The 10000-nt window shown below is 40.8% G+C and overlaps 1 protein-coding gene across 1 annotated transcript in view; it reads right to left on the bottom strand.

Moving 5' to 3' along the window:
- The window catches only part of LOC143024844 (uncharacterized), a 197763-nt gene extending 187954 nt beyond the window's left edge, over positions 1-9809 (bottom strand). The window contains exon 1 of the mRNA XM_076184135.1: positions 9021-9809. The gene's annotated coding sequence lies outside the window, so the exon portion shown is untranslated. The remainder of the gene's footprint in view (positions 1-9020) is intronic.
- Positions 9810-10000: the final 191 nt, after the last annotated feature.

Here is a 10000-nt window from a genome sequence, read left to right as displayed (position 1 = left end):
AGGACGAGGAGGTGGTGGAGGAGGACGAGGAGGAGGAGGAAGAGAAGAAGGGGAGGAGGAGGAGGAGGAAGAAGAGAAGGAGGAGGACGAGGAGGAGGAGGAGAAGGATGATGAGAAGGAGGAGAAGAAGTAGGAGGAAGAGGAGAAGGACGAGGAGGTGGAGGTGGAGGAGGAGGAGGAGGAGGAGGAGGAGGAGAGGGGGGGAAATGGAAATGCTATAGAAACAAATCATATGAAAATCGTTTAAAGTGTCTGAATGTGTTTCTGTTAAGAAGTGGTTTCTCAAAGAGGATTGAATCCGAATCTTCAAAGATTTATAAAGGATTTGATGTCCTCTGTCGGAGGCAGCTTGCTGGGTTCGGTTCCCATCACGCCTCGTGAGCACAAAGGCCCCAGATCGATTCCCAATGGCCACTGGAGACGGCAATTCTATTCCGGCTTTCCTGACACATCAGGCACAGGTGCTGGGTTGAGATAGATTTTATGTATAGTGAGCGGTAGACGAGTTTATTTGGGTGAGGGGAAGGGAGGGGAAGGGAAGTGGAGGGAGGGAGAGGGAAGTGGAGGGAATGGGAAGGGAAGTGGAGGGAATAGAAAGGGAAGTGGAGGGAAGGAAAAGGGAGGGGAGTGGAAGGGAAGGAAAAGGAAGGGGAAGGGAGGAGAAATGAGGGGAAAAGATGGGAAGGGAGGGGAAGGGAGGGGAAAGGAAGGGAAGGGGAAGTAAGTTGAGGAGAGGAATGGGAAGGGGAATGAAGGGGAAGGGAGGGGAGGAGAGAGGAAGGGAAGGAAAGAGGAACGGAAGGAAAGTGGAAGGGAGGGGAGGGGAAGAGAGGAGGGGAAAGGGAGGGGAGGGGAGGGAAGGGGAAGAGATGAGAAGGGAGAGAAAGGGGAGGGGAGGGGAAGAAAGGGGAAGAGAGGGAAAGAGAGGGTAAGGGAGGGGTATGGAAGGGAAGGGAGGGAAGGGAAAGGGATGGGAGGTGCCCCCCGCCTGAACAAGGTCACGATCGATCGAGACCCTGGACGGACAAAAAAAAAAAAAGAAAAAAAAAAAAAAAAAAAGTCAACTTTGTTCAGTTGACTGGAATCAACTGCCACTTGCCACGAGGAAATGCATCAAGTGGGCCGCCTTCGTACACGAGGAAGAGGAGGAGGAGGAGAAGGAGGAGGAACAAGAAGAGGAAAAAGCACACAAGAAGCAAGAAGGAAAAGAAGGAAAAAAAGATAGATGTTACGCAAGAGGGAGGAAGGAGGAGGAGGAGGAGGAGGAGGAGGAGCAGGAGGAGGTGCAGGTGGAGGAGAATGAGGATGAGGAGGGGGAAGGGATAGTGGAAAAAGGGTGGGGGAGGAGGAGGAGAAAGGGGAGGGGGAAGAGGGTGGGAGGAGAAGGAGGAAGAAGAGGAGGAAAAAGAGAAGGAGGAGGAGGAGAAGAAGGAGGAGGAGGAGAAGAAGGAGGAAGAGGAGGACGAGGAGGAGGAGGAGGAGGAAAGGAGGAGATGGGGCAGGTGTCGAGTGCTCGTGATGTAAAGAGAAACAGGTGTCCATACATGGGAGTGCAGGTGTCGAGGGTCAACCAAGTGCTGCAGGGTGCAGGTGTTGTGTATAGGAATCAGGTGTCGAAAGCAAAACAGATGTTGCAAAGAATAGGTGTTGTGGGTGAAGCAGGTGTTTTATGGAACAAGGCATAAGACTGAGGCATAATAAACAGGTGTTGTGGAAGGTGTAAGGAAGGCGACAGATGTAGGGAACGCGACAGGTGTAGGGAACACGGCCTAGGTAGACATCAGACGAATAGAAAATGGAATTGATAAAGGGACACATGCGGAACACGACGAACATAAGGAATGAATGGGGTGAATGAGGAGCAGGACTCGTGCAAGGAAGACGCCACATGAGCAGAACATGGCAGATATAGCACGAAAGGAACACGGTGGACACGAGGAACATAATTATGATAAATAAGAAACATGTCATGTATATATATATATATATATATATATATATATATATATATATATATATATATATATATACATACATATATATATATATATATATATATATAAACTCTTGTAAGAGGCTGGTAGAGAATAGATAGAAAGGGTTAGAAAGAGGAGTAGGTGGCGAGCGTTATATTTTTATGGTTTATGTATTTACATAATATTCAAAGGCGGGAAGGCAAGGAATTACATAAGCTCGCTCTCAGCCTGATGTTTATAAATAATAGCGGGCGACCAGGTTTTGTTGTTGCTGGATGACGTGTATGTTTTGCTTTTTGCTGACTACTTGTAACCTAGGTGGGTTATGCAGAGACAGGAGATTGCTAAAGTAAGCAATATTGCATATAAATTTATAACAACGAATCTGATTGGAGAAAGGGTGGAAGACGAGAAAATTCAATTGGTTCACGAGTGTAGATCACGCCCTCTGGGGAGGATCTGAAATATAAAGTTAAAGATCATTGGACTAAGGAAATCACTACGTCACTGCAAAACTTACCTAGGACCTAAAATGCGTGTTCTCATGAGATTCATAGAGCGTACATCAGAGTAGCACGTTTCATAAGAAGTAACTTAAGAAAAATACAGAAGGAACACCTCTGTATTTAATTTGTCCTCGTTTGAAGACTAATCACATATAATAAACTTTAGTGAAAAAAGTCAGTGGTGAAAATTTAAAGTGAAAGACGTATGAAACGGAGAAGCGGACGAGACTCTTACATACATTACGCACACATATACATACATACATACATACATATATACAAGGAATATTCAATGAAGCTGTTAAATGTAAGAAATTTTAGGACCATAAGGAACATGCACAGTCGGACCTATGATCTAAGGAATACATCAGATATGAGAGAGAGATAGAGAGAGATAGATAGAGATAGAGATAGAGAGATAGAGAGGGATGGAGGGAGAGGGAGGGAGAGAGAGAGGGAGAGAGAGGGAGGGAGGGAGGGAGGGAGAGAGAGGGAGGGAGGGAGGGAGGGAGGGAGAGAAAGGGAAAGAGAGAGGGAGAGAGGGGGCGAGAGGGGGGGAGAGGGAGAGAGAGGGAGAGGGAGAGAGAGAGAGAGAGAGAGAGAGAGAGAGAGAGAGAGAGAGAGAGAGAGTGTGATGGATGGGTGGGTGGGAGTGAGGATGGGTGGTGGTGGTGCCTTTGACGGCAGCCATCGGCCCAGTCGTTGGCGCCCCTCAACACCCGGATGGGGGTAACGATCCTGCCATTGTTTCAGGACGGGGGCGGTCATCAGGAGTAGCCTAGGCCAGGGGATGTTAGTATGCAGGCTGAGTCACCTTAGCCCCATGTACTTTGATAGCCAGAGCAAGTGAAAGTTGTTTCTAGCTTATGGATATGAGGGTGATATCGATGCCCAATTCTTTTACTGTGACAAGTCGCTGACGCCAGGAGACGCTTAGCCGCAACCAAAACAACCAAATCGGGGTTTGCGTTTAACGAGGCAAAGCTGAAACCAATGCTCCACAGCGGTGCCTTGTGTAACAGCGCACAAGCAATACAATTAAGATACAACAGGATAGTCCAACAGTGTGTGTGTGAGCGGCTGGTCCGTAGGGGAGACCTCTGCATTGCGGTTGAGTACTATCGACCCCCCCACCCCCCACCCAGGAGGCGATAGTCTACGGTCGAGGTTCCCACCTGTGCCCAGTGTGTTAGGATAGCCAGGTGCTGGCGATGCTAATCATTCAGCGAGGGAATTCGGGACAGAAAGGCCGTGAGATTCTCCCGAGTGGCCCTAGGGCAGCTTCCTGCTGCTGCAGCTGCACTCGAGGGGGCCCGTCCAGCTCACGCCGGCAGACGATTTCATTCATTCAGCTGCGGGAGGGAACCCAGTAGCGGGTGGGTCTCAACTCTCCGATATCCAAACATTGGCCGGATGGATCATATGCATATATATATACATATATATATATATATATATATATATATATATATATATATACTGTATATATATATATACCTATATTATATATATATATATATATATATATATATATATATATATGCATGAGAAATCACATAAACTCGTGATTCTAAATATGCAGAAAAACCAACAAGGAAAAAGATAAACTGATGACCAAGAGCTTTCGTCTATTCAGACATCCTCAGGATGTCTGAATAGACGAAAGCGCTTGGTCATCAGTTTATCTTTTTCCTTGGTGGTTTTCCGCATATATATATATATATATATATATATATATATATATATGTATGAATATATATATATATATATATATACATAACGTAGAAACCACTGTTGGAGTAGAAAAGACTGGAAACGGGGAATCTATATATTTCGATTGCAAACTGCAATCCTCCCCGTTCGTTGGTACTTTCTCCGATTCTCATTTAAAACACTCTGAGGATTTCATCACAAAAATAAAAAAAAAGTGAATTTTTCTAGTAGAAAAATGCTTAGCCTGGATGTAATTTCTCTTTTCACTCATGTCTGTATTGATGACGTTCTATCCTTCCTGAAAACTAAGCTACAACCATTTCAGGACAAATTCCCACTTTCCGTTTCAAAAATCATTGCGCTTATTCGCCTGTGTGTCACATCAAATGTTTTCTCCTTCCAGAATTCTTTTTTCAGACGTAAATTTGGTTGTAGCATGGGTTCAAATCTCTCTCCTGTATTGGCCAATCTGTACATGGAATACTTTGAGTCTGTTCTTCTGCCCACCATTAAACCCGCAGACATGGTTTGGTTTAGATACGTAGATGACATTTTCACTCTTTGGGATGAAAATTGGGGCTCATTCGATAACTTCTTTGCTAATTTAAATTCCTTAGCCTCCAACATTAAGTTTAAAGTTGAATGGGAAGAACAAGGTAAGCTACCCTTTTTAGATGTTCTTATTGTTCGTGACGGAGACAAGCTTGCTTTTACCGTCTATAGAAAAGAAACCCATTCTGGTAGTTATCTTCATTTTTTCAGCAGTCACCCAGACAAAGTAAAAAGTAGCGTTGCTTCAGGACTATTCCTTCGAGCTCTTAGAATTTGCAGCCCCCAGTTTCTTGAAGGAGAATTTAACATTATAAAATCTCAACTTAGTAATTTAGCTTACCCGGATTGGTTTTTGGTCAAAGCCCTCAGCCGAGCGAGATCCAATTTTTTCAACACCACCCCCACTTCCTCTAATTTTTCATTGGGTAAGAGCTCTTTAATCGTTCCCTTTTCTGAATCATTCATTCCCTCGACCAAGTTTCTTCCCAAAGACAAATTAAATTTGATTAATTATTACCCTAACACCATTAATAAAAAGGTGGTAAATGTCCATCAAAGGTTAAAAGAAGAACAGAGCCAAGGGGTTTATTCGATTCCGTGTAAAGGTTGTGACTTAGTTTACATCGGACAGACTGGAAGGGATTTGAATACCAGGATGATTGAACATAAACGTTCCATTAAATATGCACAAGATAGCTCAGCTGTGTTCCAACATGTTAAGCAATTTAAACATTGTTTAGATTGGGACAGAGCTGAGCTTATTTATAAATCCAGATGTGAGTTCAGGAGAAAAATGATAGAATCTACGATCATTGAATTTCAGCCCAACATGAATATTTCAAAGGGGCAATGGTCCCCGGACATAATGTCCGGACTCTTCATCTCCAACCTAGTGAAAGCTCATTTGCCTCCTGACCTCACATACGGAGTGAGAAGAGGGTAGAGATATCTTCCCATGTTCCCCTTTCTTTTGTTAAGGGTGCTACTTAAACAGTACGCCCTCTCTCTTATTTGTATCTACTGAAGAGGATTGCAGTTTGCAATCGAAATATATAGATTCCCCGTTTCCAGTCTTTTCTACTCCAACAGTGGTTTCTACGTTATTGACAAATGTGTGATTACATTTTTCACCTGTAATATATATATATATATATATATATATATATATATATATATATATATATGATTCCAGATATATAAAATAAATATTACGGAAATCGACTAAAACATATGAATCTGTTTTGTTTTGTTTTCTAAAAAAGCGTAGACTCAGAGGTGACTTGATACAAGTCTTTAAGATTCTAAAGGGAATTGACAAGAAATAATGGTCTGAAACTGCCAGGTAATAGATTTAATTTGGAAGTGGGTAGAAACAACTTCGGCAACCGTGTAGTTCATGAATGGAATAAACTTCCTGCAGAGGCAGTGCAATGTACTTCAGTTCGAAGCTTTAAGATCTATTTAGATAAACACCTAAGATGGTGTAATGCCTGATATTTATTTTATATTGTTTATTTGTTATTGTTTTTTGTTTGATTTTAATTTATCATTACCTATCTGTCAATTTATCATTTACTATTTACTTGTTTGCTAATTATCTATAGACCTACCTATGCATTTATTTATTTTCTATTATTTATATTATTATCATTTTTATTTGTTTATTTATCTATTCATCACTGGGTTTTTTTTCGTATCCGATCTAGTTATGGACCAAAAGGTCCTCTATCGGCATGCTTCTCCTTTGTAATCCTTTGTGTGTGTGTGTAGATATATTATATATATATATACATATATATATATATATATATATATATATATATATATATATACACATATATATATACATATATACATACATATATACATATTTATACATATCTATATACAAATATACATATACATATGTACATATATATATATATATATATATATATATATATATATATATATATATATATCCGTTCTGCTGTTGTCAATATTCTCGACGGCGCAACAAAGGCCATTGGCATCCATTGAGCTCGAACAGCCGATAGAGGCTGACGCCAAGAGGCTCTGAACTGGGACTAAATGCTGTCACCTTTGCCCCATGTGTTGGAACTGCCAGGTAAAGAGCCAGTCACTGGAATCCACATAGGATTCCACTTGGGTCCACTTGGTGTGAAACGAGATCAAAACCAACGCGCCACAGGGGTGGGGAACAAGAATATGGCCACAGTGTTCTTCCACGTGTCTAAGGCGGGACCCGTAGCCCCGGCCCCTCCTTTATAATATTCTTCATTATTATAATTTGAATTGATTCAAGTGTTTTATCACCGTTGCCATCATCGTCTTTTTTTCATTAAACTATTGTTCTTACTCATCATCATCATCACATCATCACAACATCAAACCACCACCATCATTATCATCATCACCATCATCATCATTATCACCAACATCGTCATCATCATCATCATCACCAACATCAAACCATCATCACATCATCATCACCATTATCATCATCATCTCATCATCATCACACCATCATCATTAATGTTGACAAGAAAACGGGAACCCGAAGGAGACCAACTGTCCTATGGGTGGGCACGACGGGAGGAACAAAAAGAGAAAAAGAACAGATAGAAAATAAGAAATGGTAGAGAAACAAAAAGCGTGCAGGAAAATGTCCACGCCGTGTATGCAACCTTGTATCTTAAAACTTTGATCGGTCCTACATGTTACTACCTTTTTTCATAAGAAAAAATCATATATATATATATATATATATATAATATATATATATAATATATATATATATATATACAATATGTACATATATATGTACATATATATATAATATATATATATATATATATATATATATATGTATAATATACATCTTTTCAACCACAAATCACTTTTAATCCCATGCCATCGCAGTCGAGACTGACAAGGAGCTGGAAGGAAGCATACGTTGGAAATTGAAAAGTGATCGAGCCGAGGACTCGAACTCAGCTCGGTGACTTAGCCCATTATGCTATCAAGAACCATTCAGTGTATGTGTATATGTGTACATGTATATATATATATATATATATATATATATATATATATATATATATATATAAATATATATATACATACATGCATACACAGGTACATACGTATACATTTATGATATACATCATACAATGATAGACAAAAACAAAAATATATAAGCAAAAAATTATAATTAAATAAAACGTATCATACAAAGTTAATCTAGATAAAATTAAATCATATTAGGTAAGTGAAAAAGCGAAATAAAATAAAATAAATGGAACTTAATCTGACCTCACCTCCCTTTTTTGGGTGGGGAGGATGGTATTGGATTTGATTATACATTTTCACTCCACTTATTAAAATAATTTTTTTTCGGGGGGTGGGGGGCAACGTAGCGACACCAGTCGTTGCCATGGTAACGGCGTCAACTTTTATCGCTGATGTGATGTGTCAGCCAGATACGCTTTATGATTTCAACATTAGCTGCGTCGTTGTTTGATTAACATGATTAGCAATAGCCCTATTAGCCTAATTGGACGTTACCTATCGACGTGGAATTGACAACGACGACGTTGATGATGCCTGGCTGACGTCACTGACGTACCGTGTGACGTCACACAACGTATCTGTCACATGGTCATTCATTCATTCATTCCATTTTTTCATTAATTTATTCATTTCTTCATTCATTTATTGTTTATTTATTTGTTGATAATTTATTTTATTCGTTTATTCATTTACTTGATTTATTAATTCGTTGTTCGCGTGTTTATTGATTTGTTATATTTGCCTTGCCATGAACTATTTTATTTACCTAATGCTTCTTCCAGGTTTAGTGACATGAAGTGTGACGTCACAAATTTGCCTTTGATAATGACCTGTCCAAATATAGAAGGAAGAAAAAAAAGAAAGACAGAAAAAAGAAAAAGAAAAAGAAAGAAAGGAAGGGAGAAAGAGACAGAAAGAAAGGAAGGAAGGAAGGAAGGAAGGAAGGAAGGAAGGCCATTAGACGACACGCAATACACGGAAAACGCGACACGTCGTGTTATGTCACATTGTCATGTCACGTCACGCGACACCCACGTCATATCAGACAGTGACATGTTAGCGGAACGAGTCCCGTCACGTTACATCACGTCACACACACTGGTCATTAGACACTCCATGACCTCACGTCACGTGATATGTTCGCAACATCTCAATTCTAATGATTATCACGTTAGCAATGCTACGAACATTACGTACTCACCTGTGCATACTTCGGCCCCCAGAAGGCGTGGGGGGCGGTGGGGGGGGGCTTCGTTGGGTGGCGGTGGTGGGTGAGCGGAGGGGGGAGGACGATTTTCAACTCATGATTATGACGTCGCAGGTCCCACTGCCACTGTTGGTGACCTCAGGTCATTGTCCTAAGGTCGGTGGTCACCCTTCAGTCAGCAAGTGACTGGGTATCATACACAAAGTAAATACGATTTATTTTTTCTTTTAGATTTGTCACTCTTTTTTCCACAAATTTCCGAAGTTACACTTTATGCATTCTTCTGTTGGTTAGTTAACTTTGGGAGTTCAGAAGAGAGGCTTGTGGGTGTTGATACATCCACTGGTTAGGTTGGAATAAATCAAAGCTGTTTTCCGACCATCACTATCTATGTATATAGTCCGACCCGTGGTTAGACAATCACAGTACATGAAATAACCGGGCCAGTTTTCAGACAAATTACAAACTAAAACGATGACAGTAACTGGCACTGATCAACCAGGACCCTCTTCTCTCAATCCCGTATAAATCCCTACCAAAAACATTCATAAACAACTAAAAAAAAAACATCAAAACTCGGCACACCACGATACAACGCGTCGCCCGCGCGGGTACTTTCATCAGTGGGGAAGTCAGAGCGGCCAGGCGCGCACATCCGTCTCGTCCAAATGCTCGAGCGCAACTGATCCTCGTATTGACGGTCACTCGGACGAAGTCTCTTGCTGTTGGGGCGCGTGCGTGTGTGCGTACGTGCGGGTACGTGCGACAGGGAGGTAATGTAATACAGAAATACGTGTGCATACTTCATGTGCATACACGGTACACTCACACAAATGAGTGTTTTCGATACGGCCGCTAACATACCTTCCCATGTAAAGTGTGTGCGTGTATATATGTGTATATGTATATATATATATATATATTATATATATATGTGTATATATATATATATATATATATATATATATATACAG

Source organism: Oratosquilla oratoria, chromosome 1, assembly GCF_046742065.1.
Source record: "Oratosquilla oratoria isolate Oo_2021 chromosome 1, ASM4674206v1, whole genome shotgun sequence".
Lineage (NCBI taxonomy): Eukaryota > Metazoa > Arthropoda > Malacostraca > Stomatopoda > Squillidae > Oratosquilla > Oratosquilla oratoria.
This window is presented reverse-complemented; position numbering and strand designations above follow the sequence as displayed.